Source organism: Carcharhinus amblyrhynchos, chromosome 1 (assembly GCF_965287045.1).
Source record: "Carcharhinus amblyrhynchos chromosome 1, sCarAmb.v2.hapA, whole genome shotgun sequence".
NCBI classification, from domain to species: domain Eukaryota; kingdom Metazoa; phylum Chordata; class Chondrichthyes; order Carcharhiniformes; family Carcharhinidae; genus Carcharhinus; species Carcharhinus amblyrhynchos.
In genome coordinates this window covers 114,383,453-114,399,504 of record NC_137324.1, presented here as the reverse complement: position 1 = coordinate 114,399,504, position 16,052 = coordinate 114,383,453, and the positions used below count along the sequence as shown (strand labels likewise).

General features: G+C 41.6%; 1 protein-coding gene across 1 annotated transcript in view; it reads right to left on the bottom strand.

The window, feature by feature from the left end:
- The window catches only part of cnot6l (CCR4-NOT transcription complex, subunit 6-like), a 92,025-nt gene extending 78,530 nt beyond the window's left edge, over positions 1-13,495 (bottom strand). Inside the window, exon 1 of the mRNA XM_080191318.1 lies at positions 13,225-13,495. The gene's annotated coding sequence lies outside the window, so the exon portion shown is untranslated. The remainder of the gene's footprint in view (positions 1-13,224) is intronic.
- Positions 13,496-16,052: the final 2,557 nt, after the last annotated feature.

Sequence of the window (16,052 nt, the reverse complement as noted above, 5' to 3'; positions counted from 1 at the left end):
TCATGGGCCAATAGTTTAGACACCGCAGCTTCAGATACACTTAAAGCACAACAGTAACTGCCCCAAATATTCTAATCAAAATGAAATACACTGTGTGATTTGGCATACACTATAGATACACACTTATGAAGGCTGTGCCTTCTCAAATGTACCCCTTGTCTGAGGTGTGGTGATCCAGCCACAAGTTAAATCACCACCAGTTAGCTCATGGGACTACAGTGACTTTCTATACATACATAAAAAGTTAGAATTTACCAGCCTGGAAGCCAAGAATGAATATTGATCCATCAATGTCATGATGATGAAATTGTAATATTCACCACCATTACTCCACTTAAACTTGAATGCAGTTTCAAGGGGAGTGCAGCGACAAAATAAAGTGGAAATCCAGAAGTTATTTGCACTGATTCTATGCCCCTCCAGAGGTTGCACAGTTCAAGCACCAGAGACTGCAACTGCGTTTTAGCACATACGCTAAAAGTGAAACATAGGAAAGTAGGATATAGGCGGACTAGGCTATTTGAGCTCTTGAACCAACTCTGCCATTTCATTATATCATGTCTGACTTTTATCCCCCCATTACCCTTGTATCCCTTCACGTCTTTACAATCGAGAAAGCTTTTGATCTTGACCCTCAACATTCAGTCTCCTACTATACACCTTATACACCAAATTCCCCTCCAATTCGATTTTCAAGTTTGCTGACAACACAAGCATAGGAGATCAGATCTCAAACAATGGCGAGGCAGAGTACAGGAATGAGATAGAGAATTTGGTGAACTGTGCAGCAACAGTAATCTCCCTCTCAATGTCAAAAAAACGAAGGAGATTGTCATCGATTTCAAGAAGCATAAAAGGAGAACATACCCTTGCTTACATCAGTGGAGATGAAGTTGAAAGGGTCAAGAGCTTCAAGTTTTTAGGTGTCCAGGTCACCAACAACCTGTCCTGGACACCACCCACACCACCACTCCCCCCCCCCAACCCCGCATGCTGACACTATAGGTTAAGAAAGCTTACCGACGCTTCTACTTTCTCAGAAGACTAAGGAAATTTGGCAGGTCAGCTATGGCTCTTAGCAACTTTTACAGATGCACCATAGAAAGCATTCTTTCTGGTTGTATCACAGCTTGGTATGGCTCCTGCTTGGCCCAAGATTGCAAGGAACTACAAAAGGTCATGGATGTAGCCCAATCCATCACGCAAACCAGCCTCCCATCCATTGGCTCTGAGGCAACGGGAACTGCAGACAATGCAGGCAGCATAATTAGGGATCCCATGCACCCTGGACATTCTCTCTCCCATTGGGAAAAAGCTACAGAAGTCTGAGGTCACATATCAACCAACTCATGAACAGCTTCTTCCCTGCTGCTATCAGACTTTTCAATGGACCTATCTTGCATTAAGTTGATCCTTCTTTACATCCTAGCTATGACTGTAATACTACATTCTGCACTCTCTTCTTTCCTTCTTTATGAATGGTCTGCTTTGTCTGTATTGCGCACATGAAATAATACTTTTCATTGCATGCTAATATGTGACAATAATAAATCAAATCAAAATCAATGATTCCACAGCTCTGTGGAGTAAAGAATTCCAAAGATTTACCACCCCGAGTGAAGAAATTCCTCTTCAGTCCTAAATGATGCTCCTGTTATTGGGTTCAAGAAAACAGTCCCCCTCCTCCAACACAGCCATGAGGGCCAAGATCAGAGGTATTACAGATTGTAAAGAGATGAAGGGATGAGGGTAATGTGGGGGATACAAGTCAGGTATTATGTAATTAAATGGCAGAGTTGGTTCAAGAGCTCACAGCTCCTACATCCTATTTTCCCACGTTTCACTTTTAGTATATGTGCTGAAATACAATTGCAGTCTATGGTGCTTGAACACAACCATGGAAAACATTCTTCCCTTTTGAACTATGCAAGAAATTTTGTAAGTTTCAATGAGATCACACCTTAGGCCCAGTCTCCTGAAACTCTCCACCATCCCAAGGGTCAGTTTGGTGAGCTTTCCCTCAATGGTAAGTATACCCTTCCTAGTTGTGTCATCAGCAAACTTGGAATTATTACATTTGGCCCCCACATCCAAATCATCAATACAGATTGAGAATAGATGGAACCCAAATACTAATCCTTGTGGTACCACACTTGACGAAGGAGCTAACCCCGAAAGCTTATGAGTCTATTATCAAATAAATCGGTTGGACTAAAACCTGGTGTTGTCAGACTTTTTACTGTGTACCACACTTGTCACAGACTGCCAATTTGAGAATGATCCATTTATTGCTACTCTGGTCCACGTGAGTACATGACCTCCAATTCCACGGTGATCTAATTTTGTCTGCTGACACTTTACATGAGACCATATCAAAAGCCTTCTGAAAATCCAAATGCACTACATCCACTGGTTGCTCCTTATCTATTCTGCTAGTTACATCCTCAAAATACTCCCAACAAGTTTGTCAAACATGATTTCCCTTCCATAAATCTACGTTGACTCAGCCAATTCTACTGAGAAGATTAGCATGGGTCTGTGCAAAGACATGCAAATTTCTGAACTGATAAAAAAGGTTTTTAAAAATTAACTCCCTCCAACATTTATTATTGTAAAAAGATGCACCCTGTTGAATAAGGTGTTACTGTGCTTTTGTGTTTTAAAGTGGCATCCTCTTTATTACCTTGAAAAGCTAACACTACAATTGTGGAACGTCAAATGTCTCTGCAGTGATGTATATAAAAAAAACACTTGGAAAACTTAACTGTTTATTTTCACTTCTCTGCTAACCTCAATCTTTTATTGTTTTGTGAACTAAATTGTGTGAATGCCATTTGATTTCTCACCAGCTTGCTGACATCACTGCTGGCACATGCCAAGGCTTTCCCTGGGCATGGCCTCAGATTTAAACAATGAGGAAAGGGGAAACCATGCCACAAAGATCATCAGATCACTGTGGACAATCTTCGTGGACAATGCTTCAATGGGGACTGTGAAATCTCAGTCAAAGTTCATTCCAAATATGGTGTTTTTTGGTCAGAAACAAAGCCATTCGTAAAGAGAAAATAATATTTTCTTTACATTCATATGCAGTAGTTACTACATCCAGTTATAATTAGAATAGAAACTGGGAGGCAACACATATTTACCTTTTTGAAACCAAGATTTAAAAAAAAACTATGATCAGATAAATCCTTCACTGGCAAACAAATCTCACACTCACTCAACTGTCTTAAACAGATCCTCGGGGCAGTACGAGGGCCGAATATGTATTATGAAATTATATTACAAATTTTAAGGACAATGAAGTGTACCTTCAAAACCAAATTTTAAACCTTTAAATTGAGTTTAAATGCTTTTTTTTGCCCCCAAAATTGAAAGTATGGATATTCAACTTGGCACTGCAGTATTTGCTCAAACCTTGTCAGACTCATCTCCAGAATTGGTGACAAGAATCACTAAAATGCATAGGCTACTTCAAGGATGTCCACTGAATTCTTTTAAGGTGAAAACACTAGTTTCTAGGACTTTGATGGTTTTAACTTCCTTAAAACAAGGACTTATTGAAAATTAACAAAGCAGCCATTTGTGTTTCTGAACTGTATAAAATGCAGCTGCAAGAAGCCATATTTGGTGAGTGTACTGACAACCCAGAAGACTTCAGATCTGTTCCAGCCTACAACTGAACAAAATGTCAACAGTATGCAAGAGTTTTGTTTCTCTCTATTACCAAGAGTCAGGCATCCAAAAAAAAGCATTCCTAGTCTGTTGAAAAGAAACCAGAAAGACATTCTTCAAGTGTAGGCACTAGCAGTTTTCTAAGAAACTAACCTTCATCCTTGGTTTTAAACCAAACTACTTTTTTTAGTTGAATCACCTCGCAAATTAAAAAGGGGGCTACACACCAAAATTTTTAGCTGTCAGACTACTGAGAGAAAACATCTTTTATGTGTTCGGCACCAAAAAGCAAACACTTTCTCAAGAAACTTCCTAGGCAAAACACAGCAAATATGTATTGATAGCAGATCATAGTAGTTGAATCCTCTAGAACAGTTGCTTCATGCACATTCATCTTTTAAACCAATATTAATTTCAATCTCTGAAAGGAATCCATTATAGGTTCTGAAGGCTGCCTCATCCTTGTATCCCAAAAGAAAAACAGCTCACGGTGGGTCAGTACTATCAAATTAAGAAGTCCAAACAGTTGAATACTAAGTTAATATCTTCATTGTTATCAATGGGGTAACTGCGTAACTCAAAAATAGGGCTGAGGATTTAAAAAAAGAGGGGAGTTTGCAGCATATGTTACAAGTCAAAACAAAAACTTTGTCACGAGCTACGATTGGTGTTTATTATATATAAATAACTATCACAGAGTGTAATTGTGATGAATCATTTAGATGCATTTAAGGGAAAACTTAAACTTGAGGAAGAAAGAAATGAGAGGGCCATGTTGACAATGAGATGAAGATTGGGAGGATGCGCCCATGGAACATAAATGTCAACACTGACTAGACTGAATGGCCTCTTTCTATGCTCTATGTCCTTTACTACTGTGTGTAATCAAATATGTTACATGCACATCAGTTCTAAAAATAATTTTCCATTATACAATTTGAAGTATCTGCTTAATACACTTGCTGTGATTAAACATGGTCTTATTCTTAGCAATTTTTTGTTCTGAATAAGTACAAGCAAATTCGATCTTGAAAGTAAATAAAGCTTCTGATGGAAATCAACATGAAGCAGAGGAGGAAAGGTAGCAGAAAGGACAAGGTAGGGCCTTCAGCCTCACCATGTTGGCAGAAGGGGCTCAAGCAGAAGATTACATAGAAATCTGAAGTGGCAGTAGATCATTCGGCTCTTCGAGCCTGTTCTGCCATTCTCATTTTGATCATGACTGATCATCAGATATTCTGATTTCACCTTCCCCATATCCCTTTCGACCCTAGGGCTACAATATAAGCATTACATAATTACAGATGAAGGAAGTGACAGATAGGGAGGGCAGCAGGTCGAGAGGATTTTTGCTGTGGGGGATGATGTAGGGGTTATGTTCAACAATACAAGTGTCAGAGTAGATCAGTTACACTACAGACAAGGTGCAACATGAGGCTCTTATTCCTTCAGCATGCTTAAAGCCCACATATCAAAATGGTATTCCATCCATTCCACATTAATGTGTTATGTTAATTGTGAAATATTTGATGTAAGGGTACAAAAATAACCAAAGGCTAATGGAACATTAGTCTATATAATGAGAGAGGTGGAAGCTTTCCTACAAAGTACTGGATAGATCAAATTTGGAGTACTGAGTACAGCGCTGGACATTGCAACTTTGAAAGCACATGCTAGTCTTGGAAGGACTGCTGCGTCGCTCCTAAAAACATTATCTGGGCTCCAAGGGTTTGTTTTGAGGAAAAAAATTACACAAACTAGGCTTACTTTCCTAAAAGCATAGGTTAGGGGTAATTTAGATGAGCTTAAGATGTTGAAAGTAATTTATCAAGGATATGATGAAAAATTTTGCCTGCTGGCACAGAGTCTAGGCCATGGAAATCAGAGCCATAAGACCACACAACATATGCCACTTGGCCCATCACATCTTCTCTGCCTATCTCAACCCCATTCTCCTGCCTTTTCCCCATAACCCCTGATCTCTTTATTGATCAAGAACCTATTTATCTCTGTCTTAAAGCCATTCAATGACCTGGCCTCCACAGCCTTCTGTGGCAGAGTTCCACAGGTTCACCACTCTCCTCAGCTCTGTTTTAAAGGACTGTTCCTTTAGCCTGAGGTTGTGCCCTCTGGTTCTCATTTTCCCTACTAATGGAAACATCCTCCCCACATCCATTCAATCCAGGCTTTGCAGTATCCTGCTAGTTTCAATAATATCCCCCCCTCATCCTTCTAGACTTCAAACGAGTACAGATCCAGAGACCTCAACCATTGCTCATATGATAAAGCTCTTCATTCCAGGGATCATTCTTGTGAACCTCCTCTGGACCCTTTCCAAAGCCAACACATCCTTCCTTAGATATGAGACCCAAAACAGCTCACAAATGAGGCCTTATACAGCCTCAGAAGTACATCCCTGCTCTTGCATTCTAGCCCTCTCAACATGAATACTAACATTGCATCTGCCTTCCTAACTGCCAACTGAACCTGCACGTTAACCTTAAGGGAATCTTGAACAATGGCTGCCAAATCCCTTTGTGTCTCTGATTTCCTAAGCATTTTCCCCCATTTAGAAAATAGTCTATGCCTCCATTCCCCCTTCCAAAGTGCATTTCCATTTTGTATTCCATCGGGCACCTCTTTGCCCACTCTCCTAACCTGTCCACGTCCTTCTGCAGCCCCCCTGCTTCCTCAATACTACCTGTCCCTCTACATATCTTTGTATCATCTGCAAATTTAGCAACAGTGCTTTCAGTTCCTTCCTCCAAATCATTAATGTATATTGTGAAAAGTTGTGGTGCCCGAGGCATGCCACTAGTCACCGGCTGCCACCCTAAGAAAAGCCCCTTTATGCCCACCCTCTGCCTTCTACCTATCAACCAATATTTGATCCATACTAGGATCTTGCCCTTAACATCATGGGCTCTTAACTTGCCTAACAGTCTCCTATGCAGCACCTCGTCAAAGGCCTTCTGGAAATCTAAATAAATCAAATCAAAATAAAGAGCTAAGCCAGTCAAGAAATTAAGAAACTCTTCTTCATACAATGGTGGTAGAAAGGTAGAACTCTCTCCCGCGAAAGGCAGTAGATACTAGCACAATTAAATAATTGGACAGCTGTATATTGCTTCACTATACAAAGGATACAGAGCCAATGCAGGTGAATGCAATACATATCAGTCACGACCTCATCAAATGTTGGGATATACTTGAGGGAATAAATGGCCTCTTCTGTTCTTAGCATGCCACACTATTTTACGATTAACATTTTACACCATAATATTAAAGTTGATCCAAATGAAGTTGTAACATAAAAGTGAGAGAGAGAGATCACACATTTCTACTGATTACCCAGGATTCAATATAAATTATTCCTTTATGCCTCAACAATACTTAGTGTTTTTAGGGTCCTTGTAATATTCGTGGAAAACAAAAGTAAATGAAAGAACATGAAATAACAGGATTAATTTGGGATGAAAACATTGCCATCTGTAGACTTCAGGGCTTTTAGCTGAGATGAACAATCTTTCTTAAAGTGGCACAGGAACAGGATTAGGCTACTTAGGAAGGTGGGGGCATTATGGTATTTTTACCAGATAGCAATCCAGAGACCCAAGCTAATTCTCAGGGGACCCAGGTTTGAATTCCACCACAGCAAGTGGTGAAATTTTAATTCAACAAATAATGACCATGAATCAATCATAAAAACCCATCTGGTTCACTAATACCCCTTAGGAAATCTGCCATCTACATTGGCTGGGGTCACATGTAGGCCGGGCCAGTATGGCTGACTCAAGTACCCTCTGAAATGGCCCAGCAAGCCACGCATTTCAAAGGCAATAAATGTTGGCCCACTAATGCCCATATCCTGTGAATGAATTAAAAAAGGTCCCTTGAGCCTGTTGCATTCAATAAGATTACAATCTGAAATGCAAGCTCTGTTTCTCTCTTCACAGGTGCTGCCATAACCTGCATCCAGCATTTTCTGCTGATTTCAGATTTCATGTATATGCATTATTTTGCTCCTCGCTTATTGTTAATTCTCCTCTTAATTATGGTAAGTCTACACTGCACGCCTCTTAGGTCAATATATCCTTAAGTGCTCAAGGTGTGGTCTAACCTGGTTTCACATTTGCCTGCACTGAAATCGATTTGCCAAGCACTTATCCATCAATATCTGTAATTTTAAGCTTCCATCCACACTGCAATGTCCATTGGAAAATTTGGATGTGGTTTTATATATCAAGTAAATTTTATGTATTTATGCGACTGAAAATGAAGACTAGCTAACATAAGACAATGTAGTTAAATATAATGCTTTATATATAGCATTTATACTGGAGTTAAACATCATGGTACTTCACAGGAGCATCATTAGACAAAATTCAACATTGATCATAAAAAAATATTGGGACAGCTTTTCAAAAAGTTAGAAGAAGTGGCTTTAGGAGCAGTGTCTTGAGTTTGAAAGGCAGAGAGTTTGAGAAGGAATGTAGAGTCAGCAATGGTAAGATAAGGAAATGGGATGAGCAGGAGGCAGAATGGGAGGAAGAGTGCATTCAGAGGGGTTATAGGTCTGAAGAATATGATACAGATGGGCAAGGTCAGAGAGATTTGAATATAAGCAATGAGAAAGAAAACATTTAGAAGTTGTAAAATGCCTAATGTTTTCAAAGCTCTTTCCCCTTTGCATAACGTAAACAAAATTGATTTACACCATCACCTGTTAACACCTCTCGTCACAGCACGATGTGGATTCCCTGGCATGATTCAATTCCTACCTCTACATACAGCCAGTTCATCCTCAGCTTCTCTTCCCATCCTTGCATTTATCTTCAGACCTGTTCTCTTTTGCTTACTATTTAATACTATCCACATATTTTGTAATACTATCCACAGGTAGAGTCAACAGGTACATGCAAGCTGCAGTTTCAGTTCTCTACTGCTCCTCAACCACAGTGCTATCAGAGTGCCCAGTATCAAGGCTTGGACAAGACAACTTCCTCCAGTTCAACATTAAGAAGTCAACCATTGATCTTGAGCCTAAATTTTATAAGCAACTCACTCATTTCTAAATCAACCAAATAATTTGAGCAAATTATTGGCATTGCTCAAAAAAGAGACAAGTTAGCACATAAATATTCACACTGTGTTTCAGGAACCCAGGGTACCAATGAGAAGGATCGACAGAAGTAGGTTTGAGAAAAAAAATGAACTAATGCAGCCAAATCACCAACTTGCTTGCCTGGCAGGTAATTCAGTGGTGGATCCAGACTATGACATGAAAAAAATGCAGACTGTTGTTTCACATCACAATCATTATGTCTTTCTATAGTACTTCCTGAACTTAAAAGTCATGCCTTTAATTTTTCTGCAGAGATCTAGATAAATTAGCACAATTTCTAGGTAATCAATTTATTCTTGTTAGAACGAAAAGAATAAAAAAAGCAAGAATCAACCAACTCCTCCTCTAGTATGATTGCTCATAATAATAATTTAAATTTAAAAAGGAATTTGAAAAAGTTACAGATATACAACGTAAGAAGTTAATTTTGAAATATCAAGAGTCAAAACTAAACTGTAAAGTGAGCAATTTATGGCTTTCACATATAGTTGACCAGAATTAAGAAATCAATCCCTTTAAGCTAACAACAAAACTGCCCAAGGCACTTCACGAGAGCACCATGGAAGTAAAGCTTGACATTGAGCCAAACACAATTAATGAAGCTTCAGCAATCGTGGAAAGGAGATCTGGGAAGATTATCCCCCAGGTCCTGGACTTTATATGGAAACCTTGTTGCAGGTCCAGAAGTTGTTCAGTGATGTTTGCTGAAGATGGGAGGAAGACGCCAATGTCTCAAATCAAGCAGGCTTGATTAAAGTGACTGAGGAACTGAGGGAGAGTAGGATTGTGTGCATTCAGAGATTCAAGGCCTTCAGAAGAACAGAAAAGGCATGTGACACAACATTGGAAAAACTACCATCTGCCCAACTCTGGATTCCATAACATTCTACTGCACAGCACTCCTCAGAACACACCTTGAAATTCCTTTTCCGTGAACTCCTTGCATCCAACTGCATCTGGATATCCAACACTTGTACGGCTGCAATTTTAATTGACCAGATGTTATATGCCAAGGTCAAAATACTTTTCTGAATAAAGTAACACTGCTGAATGTAGATAGTGAGGCTTATGGACCATTTAAGGTGTGCTGTAGTGCAGTGGGTAGAATCCCTGCATGTTGAGTCAGAAACTCCTGATTCTTGTCCCACCCAAGGACTTGGTGAGAAAGGCGCATTGATAACACAGCCAAATGAAAACCCTTCTAACATGCTCTAAGAGCAAGAACTGGTCAGCTGTGTTATGGAAAAAATGTTGAAGCCTCTACCACCACTACCCACAGATCCAAAATATACATGTAGCCACAGAAACCTAGACTCCAGGTGGACTGGAATGCACCACCATGAACCATTATTTAAAAAACTAATTTGAATCTCTTTTGGTTTATTTTGCCAAATGAAGATGCTTGCTAAAAAAGTTAGTGTGTGGAACCATAGCAATGATGACTTGGATAATGCAATATTGAGAAAAATTAAAATTTGCCAAAAATGTCAAACTTTGAAGTGTGGCAAAGTGGAGAGAGAGAGACCACAGCAATGAACACTCAGCTCCAGTCCATGAGTGGAGTGGGAAGCTGATGAAAAGGGTTAGCTATATCCTTATGTGCCATTCGAAAGGGTTAAATTTGTTTAATCACTGGGAGTTGAGTACAGACAACAGAAAAAACCCAGACAGCATTTTTGAAAAATTCAGCAGACATCTCCAGCTAAAGTCAATTCATCAGATCTAGCATTGTGAACTTCAAGGCCTGAGGCAAGACTCAGGTGAGCCCACTGATATTTTTGAGCATCACACCATTACTGATCCAGCACTGGAACTAGTGCTTCATTCCCCACATAAGGTATGATTAGAACTAAAAGGAAATGTTGCAATAGAGTTCATGAGATGGGAGAAATGAAGGTAATCATCAGAATCACAGAGTCTGCAGATTAGATAAATTTCATCATGGTGAGAGATAAGACAAATGGACAGGAAAGAATTTGAATGGAACCAAAGATCTTTCATGCAATAAAGGAACATTACTCCACTATTCCAACATTGGGAGAGATCACATCAGCACTGGCAGAGGCAAACATTTGCAGCAAACTTGATGCCAGAGCATGTAGTTTGACGAGCAATCTTTGCTGTTGACAAAATTCAACATGCCCTTTGGTCAGTAAAGATTCCTGAGTCTCCCTCTTGGCAGTAAGTCAGGGTGTGTTCCAGTTGAAAGTAAATGAGACATACCAAAGATGTAAAGAGCAGTCTGATCTTTGTGTAGATGACAAAGATCATGATCACTATCTACTTAAAGCCACGGAAAGAACCAGGATAGCAGCAATCAAGCAGACAAATGCATTATAAAGGTATCAGAACGTCAGTTCTTTGAAATGGTGCAGCTCACTGAGTCGAGCTGAATCCTGTAAAAGTCAGTCATCTTGGAGATTGTTGCTCCAAGAATTAAAGGCTGCGAATTTTCCTTGACTTGATCAAGTTCATGTTTCATTTCATATCATACATCAGAACACACAGCAAGTCTACAAGAGATGATGAAAGAAGATATTGATAATCAGTGAGAGAGGAGTTTCAACAAACTTTAAGTCACATGCAAAGAGATAAATATCAGAGAGAAACCTTTCACTCTACAAGTTGATCATCTATAAAAGGACTGGGAGAAGCCTGATACAGATGGGCAGACCAACAGAATTTGCATCCAAAGCTCCAATTTCAGCTCAGAGCAAATATGTTAACATGGAAAGAGTACTGTGGGGGTGGGGGGGGTGTTGTTGACACAGCAAATGCTCAATGTTTTCAGAATAATGGCTCTCCAATTTAAGATGGAAGAAGAAGAATTTCTTCTCTCCAATAGGTTATTATTCTTTGAAATTCTACTTCAGAGGGCAGTGGAAGTTAGATCACTGAATATCTTCAATGCTGAGTTTTGATCTACAAGGGAGTCTAAAGACTATGAGGTAGGCAACAAAGTCAAGTTAAGGCTCTGATCAGATCAGTCATGATCTTACTGTATAGCTCAGGGGCCAAATGCTCTAAACCTGTTCCAATTTCTCACGTTCTTAAATGTGCAGGGACAGACAGGATATACTGAAAAAGTACTTAGCATAGTGCATAGAATCTTGAGTTTTATAAACACAGTAGAATATCAAGTTCATAAGCAGAGAAGTTATGTTGAACTTTTAAAGCAGAGTTTCTGGTACAGCTCTGGTCAGAAGACTTTTGGAACAATGCAAGGGTCCTTGCATTGAAGATTAACTAGAATGGTTCTAGGGCTCAAGGATTTTCACTGCAAGTTAAAGAAGCTAGGGTTGTTTTCCTTGGAGCAAGGAAATGGAGGAGAGATTTGATAGACATGTACAAGATTATGACAAATTTGATAAGGTAGACAAAAAATAGCTGCTCCCATGAGCTGACTGTACAGGGACAAGGGTCACATGAGTGGTGGAAGATGGAAGGAAGAACTAGTTTTCCATACACAGCAGTGGTAATGAGCTGGAAAACCAAGTTTGAGGGTGGCGGAAGTGAAGACAATGAATAGTTTCAAAGATAAATTTGATGGGTATTTGAGGCAAATAAACTCAAAAAGCTACAAGAATAGAGCAAAGAGACAGGACTAATTGGATTATTTTACATAAAGTCAGAAAAGATAGTTTCCTGTGCCATAGTGATCACAAATAAAAAAAATGTAAATGTTCAAAACACAATCTAAATTCATTTATGTTAGTTTCAAGTTTTTCCTAAATGATGCAAGTAAAATGAATGTCAGTGGACTTTTCAAGTTAGGCTGAGGTTGTGATGCATGAAGTAAATAAAATAAATTGTTACAGTCAAGTTATCCAAATGATAGGTGCCAAGAAGCAAGCTGGCAACATACACCACCAGTTTCTGTATAAATGTGGTTGCCACTCCTTTCTATTATGTACTACTGCACTCATTTCTTCTCAAAATAGAGGAAACAACAAGACCTCACCCAACGAAAATAAACTCACCAAGTGGGTGCATAACACAACCAAACTCCACAACTTCCTGCTCAAAAAAATAAAAGTTTTTGTCCCTCACAAATGTACCATGAATTTAACTTCCGGCCTTTTGAAAGTGAAAGTCTGCAAATAACCGCCTCGGCAAAGGTGTTGATTGCGGAATAGAGATTTAAAAATAAAGAGTGTCTGAACTTCTCCCTCCCCCAAAATAAACATTTCCACAAACAGCAGCCCACCCTCTGGGGGAAGCAGACAAGGCCGCACCCCAGGCCCCAGGCCCCGGCTCCAGGCTCAGGCCACCGCCATTTAAACTCCATCAGCCCCGGCTCGCAGCTCACCCGGGGCCTGGGTATCGCCTCAACCACCAAGCAGGCCCGGAGAGCGGGGCCCAGGCTGATAATGACCACCAAAACCCGCGGCCCACCCTCAGGCCCCGCGCCTCCCACTCACCTCCTTCCAGCCCCGAGCGGCGCTCACATCTCCCCGGAGCCGCGGCGCGGGAGGGACCGAGAGACGCTCAGCCAGCGATCCGGGTGCCGGTGCCGATCCCGCCCGGAGCCGGAGCCGACTCACTGCATCCTTGTCATGGCGCTGCCGCCGCCGAGCCAGTCACCAGCCTCCTATCTCCTTCCCAGCTGCTAGTGGCCCGCACAGGGTGTGCTCTATATACACAGCACGGGGTGGGATATACTCTGTCTGTGTGTAATAGAAACATGTACCATGTACAGTCCCAAAAACATGCAGCATATACTATTCGCACTATATATACCATCGCCTACAGATTACGTCATGTAGACTCCTAATGTAAACAATTTATACACGCCACGCAAAACACATACAGGGGGTGCTAAGTATATGCTGCATATTCTGTGCGTACAAATACAGTGCGTATATTCAATAAAACCATTACTGCACATAAGGAGGCCAATCAGCCCATCAAGCATACTCCAGCTTGGCAACAGCATGCCATCCGGCCACAGAACCTGCTCCACCATTGGATGGGATCAAGGAGGATCCATGGTCTCAACTCTATTTTCCTATCTGCCTCACCCCATACCTCTTCACACTCCTTGTCAACTGAAATGTATATCCAACTCAACCTTGAATAAGTTTAATCTCCCAGTATCCACTGTTCTCTGAGGAAGAGAATTTCCAAGACTGTGGTCCTCGGATAGAAAAAAAATTCTCCCCATCTCAGTCTTAAAAGGGAATGTTTTTATTTTTAAACGGTCTCCTAGTTCTAGTCTCTCTTGTAAGAGAAAACATCTTCCCAGTTCCTACCCTATCAAATTCCTCAAAACTTTAAATAAGATCACCTCTCATTTTTCTGAACTCCAACAAGAGAAGGCCCAACCTACTCGACCATTTTTCATAAAATCTTTATCCCAGGAATGAAGTAAGTAAGCCTTCTTTTAACAGTTTCTGAAACAGGTTTATCATTTTCAAATAAGGAGACTAAAACAGTATACGATACTCCAGAGGCACAATTTTCCCCAAAAAATTCTTCAGCATCATAACAATAAAACAAGGATGATGCAAACTGGTCTCCTGGGCATGCTTTGCATTGCATCTTTTGACACTGAATACAGTGAAAAAGCCTCCATGCGAATCATAGACGTTCCAGGTGTGTGACTTGCCCAAAGTGACCACAGTGTGTGCCATTAACAAGAGGAGCTGCATTTAAACACTAACAATGCACTCACAATCAGTCATACCAGAAAGATGGCACTGCATAGACCAGCCCTACGCTTTACAGAGGGAGAGTTGGGACGGCTTTTGGACGCCATGGAGGACAGGAGAGCCATCTTCTATCCCAGAGATCGTCGATGACCCAGGGATCAGGTCTGCAATGCTGCCTGGTCAGTGCCCATGCACTGACATGGAGGACGGGTGGGCAGTGCCCAAAAAAAGATTAATGGCCTGATTTGGGCAGCGAATGTGAGTTTCCATCCTGCCTTGGAATCAGTCCCATATGTCACACCTGGAATGTCCACATCAATCCACTCTCTGATATCCTCTTCCAGCACCCAACCCCCTTAGCACTTTCCTCCAAACTCTCTGCCCACCCTCCCAACCCCCATCACAAGCCCTACCCACCGGAGCATAGTTCCAACGTCCCTGACCCTATGGCCTTCCAGCCATCAGGTTTTTAGGTGAAGATGGCCCAGAAAAGGAGGGAGCAGGTGAATATTGGAGAAAGGGTCTCCAAGCTGCATCTCCTGACTCCATTTGAGAAGCATGACTTGTCAAGGGAGGCCAAAAATAGAGCCATGTCTGACAGCCAGGTCAGCGTGCGCCACAGAAGTGAGGAGCCACAGAACCTTCATTCATACGACCTATCTCAAGTAAGTTGCATTCTGCCCAGATACTTGTCCCTCCCTTGCACTGAACCATGTGTCTTTTTTTGCAGGAGATAATCCAGGGTGCCAGTGTGCAGCCAGAGAACAGGTAGGAGGCAAACATTTGTTGCACAAGAGCAGCATCACAGTGTGCCACATGGCAAGTCGTCATCACCCTCCTGTTTGGACCAGTAATTTGCTAACACAGCCAACCCAGACCCATCAATGTGGTGTGATATCAATGAGCCCCATTGCAGGAGATGTGGACAAAGAATTGGTGGGGGAAGATGGTGCGACTGGGGGTCGGAGCTGAGGTACACCACACCTCCTGGTCAGAGAGCCTTGCGATGATGAGGGCCTCCCTTGTTGTTCTGCCCGGCCAGACCTTTACAGCCGCCTCTCCTCCATCCTCCAGCTCCTCCTCTTTGTCATCCTCTACATCCTCCTGGGCCTCCTCCTCTCAGGGTGTGCACCTGGTCCTCATCCTCTTTGTCCAGAATGCCTCCCCATTGCTGTGCCAGGTTGTGTGGCGCACCACAGACCAGCACAATGTGGGAGACCTGCAGGGTCTGCACTGGAGGGCACCACTAGTGATCCAGGCAGCGGAATGGCATTTTTAGGAGCCCAATGCACCACTTGACAATGGACAGTAGCAGCATGGACCTCACTGTAGCAGGTCTCTGCATTGGTCTGGGGCATCCCCAATGGCATCATTAGCCATGACAAAAGTAGGTAATCCTTGACCTCCATGATCTATCCTAGCAGCCTGGGCTGGTCCTCCAAGGCTCTGGAGATGTCCGAACTCTGCAGGATAAACTATTGTGCATGCTCCCCAGGTAGCGTGCACATGATATCCAGGAGGTGGTCACACACTATCTGAATGCTGCGTGAGTGGAACCTCTTTCAATTGATAAAGGAAACCCCAAGGGGTATCCCGGC